Raw genomic sequence first — 22,319 nt, forward strand, 5'->3', positions numbered from 1 at the left:
GAAGCTATTTTGAATGCATTATAACATCCAACATGTACCTATTCATGGTTGCAGGTCCTTAATATGTGCTTTACAAAAGAATAAAATGAGAGAAGTTGTTTGCAACAGGATGAGGGATGGGTGCTTATGCAGTGTAATCTACAGCTAACCTATGCAGCGATGCTGCCCAATGTGCAAACCAGTTGTTCTTTATTTATTTAATATTTGATTACCAGGAAAGTTCAACTGGGACAGAGCTCATTTTCAGAGGAGAACTGGGAGAAATGCTCCAGATGCATGTGTTTGGAATGTGGGAGGAAACCGGAGAGATAGTTCTGAGTTCTCTAATAATATAATCTAGGGCAAACTACATGTAGCGGTGCTACTCAGCATGCAAACCAATTGCTCCTTGAGTAGGGTGGAACAGTAGAAAATGTCAGAGGTAGTTCTTATTAGAGAAAAGTACATCTTCTAGTGGTTGCATATATAAAGGGTACCACTAACCGCCACTGTGCTAAGCACAGAGTTACCCAAATGTAAGACTTATATAGAAGTAGAAAAAACAAGTTTTAAACCAGGTATGCCCACAGGCCAATTAGATGAGCACATACTTTGACCCTCTTAATGTAAAATGACTGGTTTGAAGACCAAGTGTTAAAAGAACCACAAAAATAGATGCCTAAAAGCAGTGAAAACAGCAGATAATGTATTTAAAGTACTATAACTGCAGATCAGCAGCCCTTACAGCAGTGGAAAAATGCAACTTAAAACTCTAAGCAAGTGCAGAAAAAACAATAAATAGCACAAAAATATTTGAGAATGCAATGAAAACAAATAATACAAGTGCAAACTAATACTTACATTTGTTTTTCTTGTCAAGGATGGCTTCAGATACAAGCATAATCTCTCAAACTTTCTGGTGGCTTCGCCAAGCAATGAGCAGCTCTGAATAACAAAATGACAAAAAATGGTGCATGATCTGCATCAGAAATCATAAAAGAGAGAGAGAGACTAAAAGAACTTAACATGTACATGCCTGAAGAAAAATGAAGAGCACAACATGCTAGACATATTCAGTGACCTCTGAAGAATCCGTAGAGAACAAATGGGCATTATATTTAAAATGAAGAGATATAGGAGAACAAAGAAAGGGCTGTGGATGAGTACAACATCCTTCCTGAAATCTTCACTTCACTTCAAAATTGTATGAGGCAGGCATATGTCCATTCTTATGTGATCCTTGGGGATCACTTTTGTGTTTTTGCTTGACAGGGGCACAGGAAAATAATTTTCTTGGGTGGCAAAAGCCAGGGTACCGTTTGGCTAGGCTTATATAGGCCCTAGGGCCAATAGCCTAGTACATACCTATGAACCTATAATTGGGGTAGCCTGACTACTTAGTAATTAGGAACTGCAGCTTATTCAATACAAAATAGACAAACCAAGTGTTTCTTATCTAATAGCATATTTATGTTTCCTCTTATTCAGTTTACTTTTAGTGCAGATAGCATAAGCATTTATCTTGAAAGCTGGATAAAAAAAAAAAAAAAAAAAAATCATCCAGACACCATAACTGCAACTAAATCTTAGTGACAATATATGCATCTAAACAGATTCAGTGACCAAAATTTTCTGAAGTCAAAGATCTGATTTAAAATAGTGATGGTGCATTTTTGCTAGATGTATGGTGCATACCAACCTTTATGCTAGTATCATCTTTTAGCACAACAAACTGACTTCCTACTACCTACTGCATAATCCTCTCCCAAAGTTTGGTCTCAGGAATCACACCATAATAAAGAGTATGGCTCTGTTTGTACCTCATCACAACACATTAATTCCAGAAGATGTTCAAAAAAAAAAAAACTGCAAACACCATGATAAACTTGGTGACAGTTTTAATATAAGCTTGTTTTACTCAACTGTTCTCCTCGCCTAAAAAACAAATCATCTATCTAATAAAATTTTACCATTAGATTGTGTTCAAAAATAGATTCATAGGTAAATACTAGGTTATTAGTGTGCAGACAATTACAAGTCTAGCTACTAATTAGATGTCACAATCAAACCCTGTACCTCGTATCTGTGAAGTGAAGACCTTAACCATCATGCCAGCTCTGTCCCTTCCAAATGCATCATACAGACAGTTTTCAACCAAAGCAGAGTCATCACTATTTAATAATCACTTTATTATCAGGTCTTTCACTGACAAAAGACAAAAAGCCAGTGGATCTACAGTCACCTGCAGATCCTTGAAGCACAGTGAGGAGTTTAACTTTCAAACTGGGCATGTTACCATAGACAATAAAACATTAAAACTTAAAATGTTAGCCTCGGTCCTATGGCATAGAGGGATGGAGCCCTAACTGTGACTCTGATGACCCAGGTTCAAATAGCAACTCTGCTGCTTCTAGGACCCAAGGCAGGAAGAGAAAGGAGTGCAGAGTCATGACCGACTTGTCCATTATGGGAAAGGGTGGTGATGTCTCAAGTGCAATATTGATCTGAACAAGAGGTTGAGGTATTACAGGTAGCACACAGTGAGTGGGTAACACATGCCAATGTAAGCCATGGTAAGTATTCCCAGGGGTCATGCAAAGGCATTCAGAAAGGAGATCCACAGAGCAGCAGAAATAACATATTCACCAGCCACTACAGGGGATGTTTAGGCATGGAATAAATGCCCTCTCACATGAATGAAGGACTGTCAACTACCAGTTTTGGCTGTAAAGGCCTGATGCCTGGGAGAGAAGAGTAAAAGAAACCTAAAAGGTCAACACACACACATTAAATGTGCTATAAAAGTACTCTTTTAAATATCTTAACACAGTGCACAGTTCCCATGTCTGACAATTGGTGCAGAAGTTAAGGTTGTAAGATGTGATCCCTGCTGTAGAGGATACGATTCCCTCTGCCTTTGTTTGTCAGCTATATGACCTTGAGCAAGTTGCTTAACAGACATTGCTACTGGGTCACCTCTGAAAAGGGACTGTGTGTCCAATTGGGCTACCTGGTTAACACATAGGTATTATTATTATTATTATTATTATTATTATTATTATTATTATTATTATTATTATTATAGGTTCATAGGTTGGTACTAGGCTATCAGCCCTAGGGCCTATACAAGCCTAGCCATAACAATTCCCTGGCTATTTCTTCCCACACTATTTACTTCCCTGGACCCCTGTCTAGCAGGGCGACTGACGTGATCCCCGGGGTGAATTTCCTTTCTCCCATCCAATCGTCAAGGTTCCTTTTGAAGAGGACCAAAGAGGCACTCTGCTTGACATGTATAGGCAATCTATTCCAGAGTCTGGGGAGTCTCTGGGTCAGGAGCCTATCCCTCCAGCATGTTTTGTTTATTGTGATGACAAGGTTTAGATCCCTGGAGCGTGTGGCTCTGAGGGATTGGGATTTCTTTAAGTGTAGCATGTCCAACAGCTCTGGGTTTGAGATGGCCTTGTATGTTAAGCAAAGATTGCCTCTGAGTATAGGATATGCGACAGAGCATAGCTGGAGTTTTTTAAGGCGGTCAGCGTAGGGCATCTGCTTTAGGCCTGTGATTCTTTTAGTGAGGTATTTCTTTGGCCTTTCCAGTTGTTGCAGATGTCTTGAGAGGTACATACCAAACGGGGCATTGTATTCTATAATGGGTCTAATGAGGGATGAGTACAGTGGGACAATGACCTCCTTTTTTTCTGGATGAAAATCCCTTAGTGATGAGGTGTGCCACATAGAAGGATTTCCTGACTGTTGTGGCGATGTGGTTATCGAAGGTGAGACCACTGTCCACCTGTGTCCCTAAGTCTCTTATCAAACTTTCGGTGTTTAGTGTACTGCCACCTATATGGTAATTCACGGATACATGTTTTTCCCAAAGGGATAACTATACATTTCTTGGCATTGAGCTTGAGCCCATGGCTCTGGCACCAAGCATCTGTTTCTGTAAGGCCCTTTTGTAGAGTATCCACATCATTTGGGGATTCAATAATGGCTCCCAGTTTGCAGTCATCTTCAAACTTTGTTATCCAGAGTCCCTTAGTGTTGGCCTGTACTTCAGAGAAGTAGATGCCAAACAAGAGCGGTCCCAGGACTGAACCCTGAGGCACTCCACTTGTCACTTGTCTGGAGCTGGATTTGGAGTCGGCTACTTTTACAGTGTGGGTTCTATCAGTAGGCCAGTTAGCAACCCATTGGGTGACGTAGGGATTAATGCCCAGCTTAGTAAGTTTATCTATGATTCCAGAGTGGGGGATGATGTCAAAGGCCTTGGCAAGGTCTAGATAGGCTGTGTGGACCACCTTACCCTTGTCCATGGCTCTGGAGACTGATTCGAAGAAGTCAATCAAGTTCAGGAGACAGGATTGGCCCTTCACGAACCCAAACTGGGTGGGGTCCAGTGTTTGAAGGTTGCCAATGTCTTTGTTTATAAGTTCCATGACAATACGCTCCATGGCCTTGCAGATAAGGCTTGGCAGACTGATGGGACAGTAGTTTCCGGGATCCAAGGTGGATCCCCCCTTGTGGAGTGGGATAACTGTAGCTGTGCGCCACTCAGTGGGCATGAAACCTGAGGTGAGGCTATGATTAAACATGACACTTAGGTGAGGTGCCAGTTCATATTGTAGTTCATGTAGTACACAGCCCGGGATGTCATCTGGTCCCATGGATGCTGTATTCTTAGCTTTGGAGAGTGCGTTTTCTACCTGTGTGGCCGTTATTACCGGAATTTGGCAATCGTCCGGTATTGAGATGGGCCATTTAGGGGATGAGAGGGGGGTGAAGTTGGCACTGAATCGATCTGCCAGGATATTGGCAATATCCTTGGGATCAGTATATTTAATGCCATTCTGTTTTAGCTCAGAGCAGATCTGAGCATTGCCATTTAGATTCTTGACATAGTTATAGAATGCCTTGTTGTTGTCTTTGGAATCTTTGGCAATTTTATTTTCGTAAATAGCTTTGGAGGATTTTATGAGGGATCTCAGTTTCTTACTGAGGCTGGTAAGGAAGTTTTTTGCATTCTGGGATTTTCCTCTTTTCTGCAACAGTTTCCTCTTTTTGTTGTAAAGTTTGCATCTTGGTTCTATTTGGGATGGCACGATTTATGCATGAGTGGATGTGCTCGTACAGTGCCTTAGTGTAGGATTCAGCAGTTGAACTTTCAGCTCCCGTCTGCATGGGTGTCATGAAGTTTGTCACTTCTGACTTGAGTAGCATGAAATTGGCTTTGGAGAAGTTTTTTATGGAGATTTCTTTACTGGGGGGTGGGGGTGGGATGTGGATGTTAAGGGTGATTAGCTTATGGTCAGACGTGACTAACGAGTGGGTGACCATAGGTGTGGAGCATCGATTTCCCATGTTGGTAATGACCAGGTCTAGGATATTGGAGCCCCTGGTGGGACTATGGATTAGTTGATCCAGGGCGTTGGAATTTATGAATTCCAAGAACCGTTGGGCAAAGGTGTTGGTACATGAGTAGCTTTCCCAGTTAATGGCAGGGTAGTTAAAATCACCCAGTATTAGGGTGTTTGGTTCTATCTTAATATTTGCCAGTATGTTTGGAAAGGTGTAGTGAGAATCTTGGGGTATGGTGGGGGATCTGTAGCAAGCTACAATTTGGATTTCAGTCTTACCTTGTGTTAGTTGCACCTGGAGAATTTCAGACGCATTGTGTTGGGCAACTAGCCTGGTGGTGTGAATATCCTTGGTGAATATTGACACTCCTCCACCTTTAGTGTTTCGGTCCTGCTTTGGTGGCCGAAAAGTGTGGTAAGAGTTGTAGCCTGGTATTGCAGGGGTGCTCTCTGGAGCCTTGAACCAGGTCTCAGTTACTGCACAGATATCGATGTTCTCCATTTTTAGGAGTGCCTCGAGAGAGTGCATTTTGAGGTTTAGACTTCTAGCATTGAGTAACATTACCTTCAGATTTTTCATGCTTGTACCTGTTATGGTGGTGGTTTTGTTCTTTGAACTTTGCCTAAAAAAGGCACTATAGGGTGGCAAGAGCCTTAGCCAGTAACCTGAATCCCAGAGGCGACAGGTGCAGACCATCTCTGGCAAAGCATCGTGGTCTGTCAATCATGTCGTCTTAGGCAGACAGATACCGGATCCCCTTTGAATGACACCAGAAGCTTAGCCAATTGTTGAAGTCAATCATTTTGTCCTTATATTGTGGTATAATTCTGGGCGAAGGCAGGATGCTTCTCAGGGCTAGGGTCATACCTGCCTGGGCCACATGATCCGAGAGCTCTTCCATGTCTCTTTTCATGTGGTCCAGGGAGGTACGTCTCAAGTCATTCACTCCACCATGGACAATGACAGAGTCATATTTGTACTTGTTGTGGAGTGATTTGAGTGCATGCGTTATGTGGCGGATCCTGGCACCCGACAGGCAGCTGACTGTAATTTTCTCCTTGTTCAACCTGGTGAGAGGGACATCAGTGTGCCGGACTATAAAGTCACCTATGACTAAAGTGTTAGGTACATTGTCTTGCCTTAGGGGCTGTTGCTGGGTGGCACACAGGTGTTTTGAACTATGTGACACTTTGGTTGTGATTGGTGTTTGTTTGCGTTTCAGCTTCAGAGGTCCTTGTTGCTTGGGCAGGTTACAGTTAAGGGCCTCTGCATATGTGGATTTATTGTTGCTATATGTGGGTGTTGGTGGTGTGGGTTTAGAAGGGCTATGTGTTGCTTGAGGTGAAGTGTGGATGTTAACCTTCTCCTCTTGACTGTCTAGCACAATCTTGGGTGGAGAGAGCTTTGCTTCCATTTTGGCTATGTAAGTGCATCTCTCACAGGTTGTAGTGTTGGGTGGTAGGAGGAGAGGGTTGTTTGTGTACATGAGGCAATTGCTGCATTGCCCCAGTATGCCCATATTCACCAGGTGGACAGGAGAAATCACCGGAAGCTGACCCTTGGACATTCCTGGTTTGATGCTTTTTTTTTTTTTTGTAAAGTACAGGAGCTGTTTTCCCTTACCTTAGCAAGGTACTTTGCAATTATAGGCTGTTTAGTGCCTACTATTAATTTCTCCTTATTAACAAGGAGAGTTGAGTGCTTGTATCAGTTTAAGGCTTCCTATTATTATTATTATTATTATTATTATTATTACCAAACTTTTATCAATCAGGAAAAGGCTCTTTACAGAGTATGTGTACAGTTAATTCTCTTAATTAAAAGTTATAGCAAGTGCCAATCTGAAAAGCTAAGAGTATGGAAAAGGTTTAAATACAAAGGTAGGAGATATCTAGACACCAGCAGCATTATATTATTATTAGTGAACAGGAAAGCTGTGATAAGTGTAGATCATTGTGTTTATTGCACCTAGTTAGCCACTGTAGCTAGATAGCACTTGCATATCATTACTAAGCATGTGCAAGATCAGTGCCATTTTGTGTAGTCAGTCAGAGGGAATGAAGGCATGAATGGAGATGCACATGCAAGTGTGTTTGAAGGAATAAGTCAGTCAGTTAGTTTAAATATATGTTTCAGTTACAGCTTCTGATGTGTTTATGTACAGTAAACAACTTGAACCCATCACATTGACTCAGTGTGTCACCTGAATACAAGAAACATGTGACATGGTGTCAGAAGTGGGATCTGAAGTGAAGCAACTCACAAACCATGAGGCACGCAGTTAGAAATGGAGAAATATACAGGAGTCAAATCGCAAACAGGTCAGAAATTATTCAAAGGCACATAAACTCATTTAACTAGTCTTTCAGTCACTAAGTGTCGAAGCATTCAAAACATTTGAAATAATTACTGAGATAAACAAAATATCTGAAATTGTGACATACTGATAAAAGTATTCAAAATAAATACAAAAATGTTGTAAATAATTTCCAAAGTGTTAAAATGTACAAAAAGGCAAAAACAACCACATTCTTTCACAATGTACTACTTTTTTGCATTAACTGAAACTTTTTGAACTATCCAAAGTGTCCGGAGTGTTTGCAGTGTTAATGTGTGACCTTTTCAGAGAGACTGTTGTGCATTTGAGCATAATTACAAGTACCTGGTCTACGCTTATATTTAAACTAATTTTGTTGCTATGCCAGATGGATTTCGTAGACCTGGACCTCTGGAGTTTGATAATAATATTGCTGAGAATTGGCAAGTGCTTGAGCAAGAATATGATATTTTCATACAGGCTGCATTTTCTGATAAAGTCGCATGTACAAAGGCATTCTTACTTCTTAATTTAGCTCCCTCAGAAGCCATTGAGAGGGAACGTTCATTTGTGTATGCACCTGCCGTGTATGCAGGGGAGGGGGAGAACTGTCATACTGTGATACAGGCTGAAATGCAGGAAGACCCTGAGTGCTTAAAACATAAATTTAGAGAAATGTGTAACCCTCAAACAATTATTACAGTGGAAAGGCACATGTTTTACACAAGAAATCAAAAGCCTGGTGAAACTATAGCAGCATATATTACCGAGTTAATAAATAAAGCAAAAATGTGCAGATTTGGTGATCTGAGAGATGAGTTGATAAAAGACCTGTGTGGTGTTAATAATGATGCAGTGTGAAAGATTTTGCTTCGAGACAGTGGTTTAATGTTGAGCAAAGCTACTGAGATTTGTCAAATATATGAGCTTACAGAAAAGCATATGATTTTGCTTCGAGACAGTGGTTTAATGTTGAGCAAAGCTACTGAGATTTGTCAAATATATGAGCTTACAGAAAAGCATATTCATATGCATATATTTACAAATGAGAAAAAAGAGCATGCAGTGTCTGCCAATGTGAATGTCGACAGTGTACAACACGAAGCTAAGATGAAAAAGAAATATAAAGTGAATGGGGCCACAACACCCAACCTTACTGTTAGCTGTCATAATTGTGGAGGCAGACATGAACCTAAATGAGAAAAGTGGTTAGCTTTGGTCAGCAGTATCATAAACGTAAAAAGTGGAATCATTTCAAAAGGCTTTCCAAGTCTAAAGTGGCACATACTTTTATTAAAAATAGAGCTTCCAAGAAAGCAAGTAGATCAGATAGAGAACTGTGAACATACTTTCTGTGCTGATGGTGTATGTATGATTGATGAAACAGTTAATACAGAAGATTATCAGCTGGCAGTAAATAATGAAATATTTTGTACTGTTCGGATTACTGGGAAACCTGTACATCTTAAAGTAGACACTGGATCCAAGTGCAATGTTATATCAGGACAAATGTTTGCTAAAGTAAAAGCTGGTGAAAACCTTGATTCAGCAAAGTGTGCAAAACTAGTTGCTTATGGTGGTAAAGAGATTCAGACTAATGCCATTGTAGTTCTCACATGCCATTCTGCTGGGAACAGCTATGACTTGTAGTTTTATGTAGTCAAAAGACATGTGCAGTCATTGTTAGGCCTCAAAGACAGTTTGAGAATATGAATGATTTCATTTAATAAAGAGGTCCACCATACAAGTCTGAACAACCACAATAGTTTTACACAGAATATTTTTATTGAATATGCTGATATTTTCACAGACCAGCTTGGCAAACTTTCAGTCACATATTCCATGAAGCTAAACCATGAAGTAAGACCAGTTGTCAGACCAGCAAGGAAGGTTCCAGTAGCAATGCAAAGCAAAGTAAAAGCAGAGCTTGACAAAATGGTGAATTTAGGTGTCCTTACTCCAGTAAAAGTACCGACTGAATGGGTATCCTCCATGGTCATAGCTCATAAGAAAAGCTCAGATGATATTCGAATATGTATTGATCTGAGAGACTTAAACCCTTAAACACCCTCATCATCTGATGCACACAGTAGAAGAAGCCGCTCTCATGCCAAATACCACTGCTTTTTCTGTCTTAGATGCAAAAAGTTCCTTTTGGCAAATTTCGCTGGATCACAAATCTTCATTGTTAACCACTTGGTAGATACAGATTTTTGAGAATGCCATTTGGGATAAATTCTGCCAGTGAAGTATTTCAATGTGTGATGGAACTTATTTTTTCAGGTTATCCATGTGCTATTATAGTATATGACATTATTGTAGGGGACAATGGTGAAGTCGAACATGATAGAAACCTCAAGAAAATTCTAGGCTGTGTTCATGAAGTAAATCTTAAACTGAATCCTCAGAAATGTAAATTCAAACTGAAAGAAATTACTTATGTGGGTCATTTGTTTACCAGTGCTGGCTTACAACCAGATCCATCTAAACAAGCAGCAATTCTTGAGATGCCAGTTCCAGAAAATGTCACATCTTTACAATGTTTTCTTGGTATGGTCAGCTATATAGGAAAGTTCATTCCAGACCTGAATGAGCTTTCAGTACCGTTACGTGAATTGACATGCAAAAATGTAAACTGGTCCTGGTTGGAATAACACCAAAAAGCATTTGACGTTCTGAAACAGAAAATTGTCAGTCCACCCACATTGAGATATTATGATGTTCATAAACCTGTAACTCTTCCATGTGATACTTCAAAGTAAGGTCTTGGTGCAGCATGTCTTCAAGAAGGCGTACCAGTCGCCTATGCATCCAGAACTTTAACCCAAACTGAAATGCAGTATGCACAAATTGAAAAAGACCTTTTGGCAGTAGTCTTCTCATGTTCAAAGTTCAATGATTATATTTATGGCAAACCTGTTCAGAGGCTGATCACCAACCTCTAGTGACAATTCTAAAAAAGCCAGTACATACATCCCCAGCACGCTTGCAATACATAATGCTAAAATTGCAAAAGTACAATTTCAATATTGTCTGTACAAAAGGCAAATTTCTATACTTCGCTGATGCTTTGTCAAGAGCACCCAGACAAACAACAGAACAACATGATAATGAGACAGCCGACTTTGAAGTCATGGAAGTCAGAAATTTTTCCTCATCGTGTCGTGATGAAATTAGAAATCATACAGCTTCAGACCCAATTCTCCAGAAGCTGAAACATGTTATCAGTCAAGGATGGCCAGTACAGCAAGCCAGTTTACCACTTGAAATACAGAAGTATTTTCCCTACAGAGACGAGCTCATGATGGAAAATGGAATCATCACAGAAGATCCTAAAGTGGTAATTCCTACAGCATTACAACAGGAATATATCAAAATTTTACATCATGGTCACCTAGGTACTGATTCAACCAAAAGAAGAGCAAGAGGCATAGTATTTTGGCCTTCTATGTCAAAAGATACAAAGAAGGAAATTCTAGCATGCTCCATTTGCAACAGTACTAAATTGCACCAACAAAAAGACCACTTCAGATAAACCACATTCCTGAACTACCATGGTCGACAGTTGCTACTGATATTTTCAAATGGAATGGTCAGCATTACTTAGTGTTAGTAGACTCTTATCTGAACTGGTTTGAAATTTACCTTCTTCCTAACTTAACATCCAGCACTGTCATTACAAAATTGAAAAGACATTTTTCTGTTCATGGTAGTCCACACAAAGTTGTATCTGACAATGGTGCACAGTTTACAAGTCAGCAGTTCAATAATTTTGCTGAGTTTTGGGACTTTGTCCATGTTACTAGTAGTCCTGAGTATCCACAGTCCAATGGATTCGCTGAACGTGCAGTTCAAAGTGTGAATTACTTGTTGGAGAAATCCAGGAGAGATGGTACTAATGTTTTTCTTAACCTACTTAATCTCAGAATCATTCCTTGAGGTAATTTGCTTGGTTCACCTGCTCAGAGATTGATGTCCTGACAGACTAGAACAACTCTTCTGATCAGTAAACCATTATTGATACCAAATGCAAAGAACAACAGAATGGTCAAGAGTCAACTATTGAAAAAATGCCAGTCAAAAAAGTTGTACTACAATAAATCCAACAAACCTCTTAGACTATTGAGACAAGTAGAGATTGTGAGAATGCAAACATCTGAAGGATATGACCAAGTGGGAATTGTCAAAAATATTTGTGAACAACCGAGATCTTACATCATACAATCTGATGGAATGGATTTCAGGAGGAATTGAAGACACATACTACCAGTCACCAAACCAATGATGTGCCAGAGACTGAGTTTCTCACGGTGACTTTACACTTGTTTAAATTCCAGACGACAGTGTATCTTCTTCAAGTAATCTTGATGTAATCCCCAAAGTTCCAGTTGTAAAAGAATCCTCAGAGACTGTCCCTTTTGCTAAACCCAGTCCCCAGTCAATGTTTTTATTGATCAGAGTGGGTATAATTTCCAGACCCAATCCGAAATACACAGCAACTTGGGCCTGAATTCATTTTTTGTTAAATGTTGAAGTGATATTTAGCTTGTTAAAATATTTTGTTCTATTCCATGTTGAACAAATGAAAGAGGAAGGATGTAGGTCACTGTGTGTATTGCACCTAGTCAGCCACTGTAGCCAGATAGCACGTGCATATAAATTACTGAGCACATGCAAGATCAATGCCAATTTGTATAGTCATAGTGAATGCAGGCATGAATGGAGATGCACATGAAAGTGTGTTTGAAGTAATCAGTCAATCAGTTAGCTTAAATATATGTTTCAGTTACAGCTCCTGATGTGTTTATGTACAATAAACAACTTGAACCTATCACAGTGTCTCATTTGAAGACAAGAGACATGCAACAAAAAGTATGAAAAACAAGTCAGAAATTAAGTAGATGTTTAACAGCAGACAGAGTTGACTAAATAAATGACAGTAAATTCTGACCACCAAATAAATGACACTTTGTAGTCCATTTATCCACAGTCACTACTGAAGCAGAAACTAAAAAAAGATGTGAGTTCATATTCCTAAAAATGAAACAATTATGTTACAGTCCAGTGATAATTGATGCAGGAGAATGAAGTGATCTAAAAACACAGGAATTTAAAACTTCTACATTCATGTATTTTCTTGGGTTGTGATAAAGAGCTCTACAAATGGCAGAACTCTAGTCAAAAAATAAAGACGCATACCTCCTAACCAGTCAGAAGTCCACAGGTACCCTGAATATGGAACGGAGACTCCACGCAGTAGTGCAAAAACACGAGTTTATTCAGTAAGCAAGACACACTTTAACACTGTACACACACTACGTTTTCATTTCAATTACTTCTTCAGATGTGGAATGAATCCTATCAGATTGCTTTTATAACGCCAGTTTGATGGGAGCTACTGTTTTGTCAGCTTTGAACAGTAAACTTTGGACATAATTTATTTATTCCCTCTTAAAACCAGAAGTCTTAACGCTTTTGTTCCCCACCACTGAACTTCATCAGAAACTCTGATCTTCTGATGAAGTTCAATGGTGGGGAACGAAAGCACTAAGACTTCTGGTTTTAAGAGGGAATAAATAAATTATATCCAACATTTACTGTTCAAAGTTGACAAAACAGTAGCTCCCATCAAACTGGCATTATAAAAGCAATCTGATAGGATTCAGTCTGCATCTGACGAAGTAATTAAAACGAAAAAGTAGTGTGTGTACAGCATTAATGTGTGTCTTGCTTGTTGAATAAACTCATGCTTTTGCACCAAAAGACCTCACGAACTGGTAAAAGACAGAAACGCAGAGGAAACACACCGCCAAAGTGAGCTGTTGCACAGATAAAACACACCGCCAAAGTACACTGCTGCACAGGTGTGGAAATAACAACAGTAATAATCCAAATGTGAAACGGAGTAAAAATGGAGCAACAGGAATTGGAAAAAATAACGTAAGAACTTTTATTTTCAAACAAGCACTTTCGGAAGGCTTCGTATCCTTCCTTCCTCAGACAAAACCAAAACACTAAATGCAGTCCATATCCATATTAAATAAAATTAAATTCAAAAAGAATTAATAACAATGTATATATCTTAAAAACCTAAGATAATTAAAACCATGTGTACACAAGAGTCTCTCATGTACTCAAAATATTACACCTCTCAAAATTATCAATATAAAAAACACCTATATAAAATCATCAATATATGGTCCCCACCAACCTTCAAGGACTAAATAATTATCTCCTTAAGGTTAGAAGTTTTAAAATGCAGGTTAACGAAATTTTTGAATTTAATTTATTGTATTTTTATTAAGTTCATTATTATCATGATTTATGCATATGATTATAATTATTTATGTATAATAAACATTATCTGAATGTATAATAAGTATAGTTTAATTTAGCAGTTTTTGATTAACTTGGCTGGTTGACAGGTTCATGGTAGGGTTTAGTATATTACGTTGATACTTGGGGTCTACTTATGTACTTCAACATGTATTCATATTTCTGATAAAGTATAACAATCATTGTGGACTTAAGCAAGCCGTTTCTTAACAACTTTCATACACTGTTTAGGAAATTTGCATGAGACCAACCCTAAATAGGAGAATGTGGTTAATTGAATAATTGTTTGGCTGTTCTTCTATTTAATATGGATATGGACTGCATTTAGTGTTTTGGTTTTGTCTGAGGAAGGAAGGATACGAAGCCTTCCGAAAGTGCTTGTTTGAAAATAAAAGTTCTTACGTTATTTTTTCCAATTCCTGTTGCTCCATTTTTACTCCGTTTCACATTTGGATTATTACTGTTGTTATTTCCACACCTGTGCAGCAGTGTACTTTGGCGGTGCATTTTATCTGTGCAACAGCTCACTTTGGCGGTGTGTTTCCTCTGCATTTCTGTCTTTTACAAACTCATGCTTTTGCACTACTGCGTGGAGTCTCCGTTCCATATTCAGGGTACCTGTGGACTTCTAAGTGATTTTTGGTGCCTTGGTATACCTCCTAACCAGTCAGTGCAGGAAATCTGGGCAAAGCCAAAAATAATAGGGAACAAGGCCCCAAAATAGGGAACAAATTTTAAATAATGCTCTTATAATCTTAGAACGTTGATAGAATAACAGGTTTGCATTACCATACATTTTCTGAAGGATATGAAACTTGAAAATCAAATGTTAGTCATTATTTTGTTACTTCAGTCTTTAATGATTTCCCAGAAAACCATAAATTTTATGAGGAACAGACTAAAAATATGAGCCACAAATCTAGACAGTCTATGAAAATCTGGACAGTTGAATGGTAATCGAGTATGCATCCTCCACAACCAAATGTACTGTAACAACTTTAGTTATGTAGGAAACAGACAAGATCATTGAAAAAATGACAGGAAGCTCTGAGGACTGTCTCTGAGACAATTGAGGATCACCAGGTAACACTTGGCAAGCTGTTCATGTAGGCCATATCCAGCAAACATGCCCAGTAGAAAAATACAAAAGACAGCATTCAAACCTGCATAAGGTGGGTCGAGCTGTAGCAATTAGTAACCAAAAAGGAAGCCAACAAAATCATTATATTGAGAGCCATTACAACAAATCCTTATGCACTCATAACACCTTCACATAAAACCAGAAGGACCATGTTGAAATGCAGATGAATAAGTCACAAATGACTTCATATCAAAATGAGGAATGAAACAAACAATACAGTCCAAAATAACAGAAAAATAATGCTGGCAATACATAAATGTTGACGTTAAATTAACAAAACAGGGTTTTGCAGGGTTCAACTGTTAGGCTGAGTTACTCTAAAACAAGTTCAATTTGTGAGTCTATATTAGCACACCAAAAACTGAATTGCACAAATCCAGTTTGAGCGACACAGAAAGCATAAATATCTGAAGTATTGCAAGAATGAACTGAGATCGCTGTAGGGAATTCTTCCCTTTACTTCAATGGAGTGTGATCTCGGAGTTGGTATATTTAAGTAGCGGAGGGTGCAGTGGGGCTTGCCCCCCTGCATAAAACAGTTAGTGACAGTTTTCGTCTGGTAGGTTTTTTATTTTACAGTAAATTTGTGGTTTTCACACTTTCTGTGTCGCTCAAACTGGATTCATGCAATTCAGTTTTCAGTGTGCTAATATAGACCCCTATTTCATCAATTTTTCTATATGGAGAAATGTTTAAAAAAAAAGAAAAACAATCTTTTTTTGCATAGTTGAACTCCCCTGAAAACCCCATGAGAAGGGCCAATCCTTTACATTTTCCTTATGTAAGTATACCAACTCCATAGCTGCAAAACAGAGAGGAAAAGTAAGTAATGAAACTGCAGTGCACTCCTGGTTTGAACAAAATGGTTCAATGTGGTTTCAGTAAACTGTGATGAAAATAAAATGAAGCTCACATGAATTACACATGCTGTGGTGTTGGATAACCATTGCTGCAGGTGGGGGGGATTCTAAGTATATATGCTCAGATGCTGCTTAACCTTGGGGGTAAAAAATACTTAATCCCATGAGTTACAAACCTCAAAGTTAGTATAGAAGTAGTGCATGATGAAAGTGTGTTTAGTGCAATTTCCTTGATAAAACAATAATTCCATCACTGAAACGAGAAGCTTCCATTACAGACAAAGTTTGTGTGGTCCTTGCTATCTGTTGGTAATATTGTGGTTAGCCATATTTTGATTAAATACTTCAGTCTGATATTGTCTCCTATAGTTTTGGTTGAAAATCTTTTAATAATTTTTTTCAGCATCAATTAGTAAGTTTAACTTATATGCTTCCTGGAACGTTTTTTACTGTTCTACCTCTTTAAAATGAGAAATTTAACTGTTGCTGGTTATCATTGCTTATAGAGTATGGTCTGTGTTGTACTCTCATCTTGCAGAAATGCTAGTAATCACTAAACAAGCAGTAACCCCCTGGACTCCCCAGTTACCTTCTACCCCCTTCCTAAGGAATGTGTGTGTGTGTGTGTGTGTGTGTGTGTGTGTGTGTGTGTGTGTGTGTGTGTGTGTGTGTTGAGGCAACAAAACATGTGACATATCGATACTGACCTGAACCATCCTTAGAGTTTTGATGGCAGGGTTGCAGAAGTATATTACCAGGCATTTTTTGCCAATGCAGCAATAGCTCAAGGCCGTTCCTGAATGGGGTTCACTGGCAGCACAGACAAATGCCAAAGAGCAAACAAGAGCACAGATGGAACTTTTCAAGTAATGTTTGGATTGCCTTGCTTACTTTTTTATGCATTGCCTTGGCTGACTTTTATTTCACTCAAACTTTGTTGACAGCAGGATAAACAACATCTTTCGATTCTGCACTTATCAGTACATTGTCATCTACAATGTAATGAGGACTAGCAAAAATTAGCTGATGTTTTCCCCTTTTGTGGAAAAAGTTACCTATATTTCTCACTTTTACTCTCATAATCAATCTGATATTATATGGAATGGATGGAACCTAAAGAAAGTTATAAGTTTTGCCCATGCCAATACCATTAGTTTGCCTGCTGAAGAGTTAAGACCTCAGGGCTTGGATAATGCTTGAGCAGCCAAATTATTTTCATTATATTAATGTCCTGTGTGATTGCAAGCACAACCAATTCTTTAAGACTGAAAAGTGGCATCACCTTCTCACAGGATAGCAAGGAGTTGTTTAATGAGATGTGCTATATGAGTTGTGAAAGTAACCAAGGATTCAGTTATGTTTGGGACTGATTATCTGGCTTTGTAAATTTTATTAAATCCAAGAAGTTTATAATTGAGATGTATGCAACTGTTTTCAAGGTGACCAGACTGGACTACAGTTCTTACCTTCTTATCAGCAGTAACTAAATACTTCCATTTTTTTTAGCAAGCAGCCACTAGAAAATATATGCTTATTTTTTCCTAATAATTACATTAGGGGCATTTTGGCAGCTCCACAGAAGCTGTACTTACGTACTTGAAGTAGCCGTGGTCGTGTGCTGTAGGAGCACTGTTTTTTTTTCATCTCATGAGTCCTCTATTTGCTATGATTCTTATAATTGTATTAGTCCACATTTTCACAATCCCACTTTGGTCAAATGACTTCATTCTGGTAGTGATCAATATCCCCTGATTACTCAGTTCTTATTATCCCTAGCTCATACACCCCAAATATAGCACCTTACATTTTTCTCACATCAGTTCTTAGCTGTATAGCCTAAATAATTCTTTCATACTCCTGGTGCTTCTCTTTAAACTAACTTTCCCTCACAACAACCCATACCATACCACTATACCTGTGAACAGATTTGGTCTGTTATTTGTTCCTGTGGTTACAGGTCTAAGTGTCACTTCCTGTGACTCCCCACTGACCACTGTCTTTCTCTAACTGCTACCTTCTGTGATTTTTCTGTATGCTAGTTCTCTGCCCTCCTCACTGTCATTTCCCCTCACCTTTTCCCAAAGCCTTTTCAATAGTCTGTTGTATGAAACTGCAAAGGCCTTGTTAAAAAACTAGAAAACAAAATCTACTGATTCCAGACTATCTATTTATGTTGATTCCCAGCTGGGGAATTTAAGCATGTTTCTCTAACACTGGTGTTTTTTTGTGATTCTGTGCTGACCGCATGCATATCTTGCAGTTCATCATTCAATAAGAGCCTTACCACCTTCCTTCTCATTGTTTTTTTACCACATCTACTGTCATCAGTATCAGGCTCACTAGATGAAAGTTCGACGAGTTGCTTCCTTCCCTCTCTTGTGTCATGACATTGCTGCTGATTTTTACCAGTTGTGTGAGATCCTCCCTAACAGCTGAGATATGTTTAGTGTTGCAAGAGGCTTAGTGATTACCTCTGCCACTAAGTGAACATCTCTGATGGGAAGCCTATCCAGGACCTGTGTCTCATCCTTCTGTGTTGTCTTTTATTCCATATCATTCTCCTCCCTCGGTACTGCATGATCTATCCATTCGCCTTCCATAAATTCTACCTCCCCAAAAAATCTATACCTTCACTGCCTTAGACAAATACAAAACTAAATAAAATAACATAAATAAATAAGTATGCCCTTTTTGACCCTTGAACCTTTTATCATTCTTGATCAGATGTTTCATCTTTACTCTGGCACTCATCTTTTCTCTACGTACAGTGGATGTAAAAAGTTCACACACCCCTGTTAAAATGCCAGGTTTTTGTGATATAAAAAAATGAGACCACAATAAATCATTTCAAAACTTTTCCCTCCTTTAATGTGACCTATAAAATGTACAATTCAATTGAAAAACAAATCTGTTAGGGAAAAAATATAAAAAATAAAAAAATGTACAATACGCTGGTTGCATGTGTGTGCAGACCCTTAAACTAATACTTTGTTGAAGCACCTTTTGATTGAATTACAGCATTCAGTCTTCTTGGGTACACACCTGCCATCAATTAAAGAGATTATGATTAACCCCAAATAAAGTTCAGCTGTCCTAGTAGGATTTTCCTGACATTTACTCAGTTGCCTGCTACAGCAAAAGCCATGGTTTGCAGAGAACTTACAAAGCATCAAATAGATCTCGTTATTGAAAGGTATCAGTCAGGAGAAGGGTACAAAAAATTTCCACAGCAATGGATATACCATCGAACACAGTGAAGACAGTCATTAAAAAGTGGAGAAAATATCGGACAACAGTTACGTTGCAAAGAACTGGACGTCCCTCCAAAATTGATGAAAAGACAAGACAAAAACTGGTCAGGTAGGCTGCCAAGAGACCTACAGCAACACTGAAGGAGCTGCAGGAATTTCTGGCAAGTACTGGTTGTGCACTACATGTGACAACAATCTCCCATATTCTACATATGTCTGGAATATGGGGTAGGGTTGCAAGACGGAAGACTTTTCTTACACAGAAAAACATCCAGCCCAGCTAAAATTTGCAAAACAATACATCAAGTCTCCCAAAAGCACGTGGGAAAATATGTTATGGTCTGATGAGACCAAAGTTGAACTCTTTGGCCACAATTCCAAAAGGTACGCTTCACATCACCAAAAGAACACCATCCCCATGGTGAAGCATGGTGGTGGCAGAATCATGCTTTGGGTTGCTTTTCTTCAGCTGGAACTGGGGCTTTAGACAAGGTGGAGGGAATTATGAACAGTTCCAAATACCAGTAATGTTTGGCCCAAAACCTTCAGGTGTCTGCTATAAAGCTGAAGATGAAGAGGAATTTCACCTTTTAACACAACAATGACCCCAAGCATAAATCCAAATCAACAAAAGAATGGCTTCACCAGAAGAAAATTTAAATTTTGGAATGGCCCAGCCAGATCCCAGACCTAAATCCAATATAAAATCTGTGGGGTGACCTGAAATGGGCTGCGCACAAGAGATACCCTCACAATCCGACAGATTTGGAGCACTTTTGCAAGGAAGAGTGGGCAAATTTTGCCAAGTCAAGATGTGCCATGCTGATAGACTCCTATCCAAGAAGACTGAATGCTGTAATTAAATCAAAAGGTGCTTCAACAAAGTATTAGTTTAAGGGTGTGCACACACAACAAAGTATTAGTTTAGTGGTGTGCACACTTATGCTAGCGTATTGTAAGTTTTTTTATTTTTTATATTTTTTCCCCAACAGATTTGTTTGTTTTTCAATTGAATTGTACATGTTATATATATATCATATTAAAGGTGGGAAAAGTTTTGAAATTATTTATTGTGGTCTCATTTTTTTATATCACAAAAACCTGGCATTTTAACAGGGGTGTGTACACTTTTTATATCAACTGTAATTAAAGAACCCTATCTTGCTGCTCTTGATTAGTGTCAACAAGCTTCAATTTTTCAGTTTTATTTGCAACCAAACAGGTTAAAAATGGTGAGTGAACTGGCTTAGTGGATCTTCATAAGTTCATAGGTGATTGTTAGGCTAATGACCCCAGGGTTCTTTTAAGCCTAGCCATGCTTCCCAAATATGTCTGACAGATTTTGATACCCTAAGGTTATTTTAAGAGGTATATGCAGACGTAGGCATGAGTGGTCAAGCATGTATAGGCTGCCTTTGTCTACTAAAGACATAGGTGCCAGAACCGCAGCATGTTTCTGATTCCCCATCCACTGGTCCAAGTTACACATGAATTGGGTTAGAAAAGACCTCTGCTCCACACAGATGAGAAGCCAGTTCTAGAGAAGGGATAATCTCTAAGCCACATACCTGTCCTACCGACATGTCCTATTTATGTTGCATATGAGAGTAATTCTAATGCTACATGATTTAAGGATGTGCAACAGGTCCATTAGAATGGGATAAGAGGATGCTTTGTTGACTAGGTATAGGAGACAGAGTACAGGGTTAGGGCTTTGAGGCCGTCTGTGTAGGACATGTTGTTTAGGCCATTTGTTCATTTTGTGAGGAATCTCTGTGTATGCTCCAGCTGTTGCAAATGCAGGCCAGGGACATACCAAATGGGGCATTGTACTCATTGATTGGTTGGTTAAGAGCTGAGTACATTGACTGGCTTCTTTGTGGAGGTAGACTCTCCTTTCCTAACTTCTTGGGTCCTATCTGTGAGTCAGTTGGTTATCAAGTGGGGGACATAGGGGTTTATACCTAATTTCTTGAGTTTGTCTACAATGCCAAAGTGGAGTATTGTGTGAAATGCTTTGGCCCGGTCAAGGTAGACAGTATGCACTGTTTTGCCCTTGTCCATTGCTTTGCTGACCTTCTTAAAGGAGTCCACCAGGATGAGTAGGCATAACCTGCCCTTGACAAAACTAATCTGGGTTGGAACCAGTGTCTGAAAGCTTCCTATGTCATGTTTATAATTTCCATGATAATTCTTTCCATGGCTTTGCATATGATACTAATCAGGATTATGAGTCTGTAGTTACCTGGGACTGTAGATGGCCTGCCCTTATGCAGAGGGATGACACTTGCAGTCCTCCATTTGCTTTGCATAAAGCCTGTCTGAAGACTGCAGTTAAATAGTGATTCTAGTGGTCCAAATAGGTCATGTTTCATGCTATTAAGGAGGTATCCAGTTAATTTATTGGGGCCCATCAATGCAGTTTTCTTGGCCTTGGAGAGTGCTTTGATGACCTGTTTTCTAGTCATACTTGGGAGAGTTAGGGCTGAGGGTATTTCCTGAGGGGTGTCTGAATAGGGGGGGGGGGGGTAAATTGGAGCTAGAATTGTTGGCCAGTAGATTTGCTATATCTTTGGACTCAGTGTAGGTGGCTTCATTTACCATTAGTTCAGCACATTGTTATTTATTGCCCTTCAGGTTATGGACATGGCTGAAGAATGTTTTGTAATTGTCCTAGGCCTAGAAAGCTATTTTTACCTCAAATTTAGCTTTGGTAGACTTGATTAGCCCCATATGTTGCTTGTTTAGATTGATGAGAGTTTTTTTACTATGTTGGATATTGTACTTCATCATTTTTTCCATGATTTTCTTTCTTTTGTTATACAACCTAATAATGTTGGAATGCCACCCGGGTGGCTTGTTTTTTGAGCTTTCCTGTTTGTCTTCTTCCAGATGGGTACAGTTGTCTCTATGCAGCCCTTAACATGATTGTACTGGATTTCTGTGAACAGTTCCGCATAGACTGTGGTTTTTCTCAGGGTTGGGGAGGCTTGAAACTTTGTTAGAGTATTCCTTAATAGTAGGAAGTTTGCATTAGAATAATTCCTAAATGTTCCAGGGCTATGTGGGATTCT

This window comes from Protopterus annectens, chromosome 2.part1, assembly GCF_019279795.1.
Source record: "Protopterus annectens isolate FY-2018-M chromosome 2.part1, PAN1.0, whole genome shotgun sequence".
Classification (NCBI taxonomy): domain Eukaryota; kingdom Metazoa; phylum Chordata; order Ceratodontiformes; family Protopteridae; genus Protopterus; species Protopterus annectens.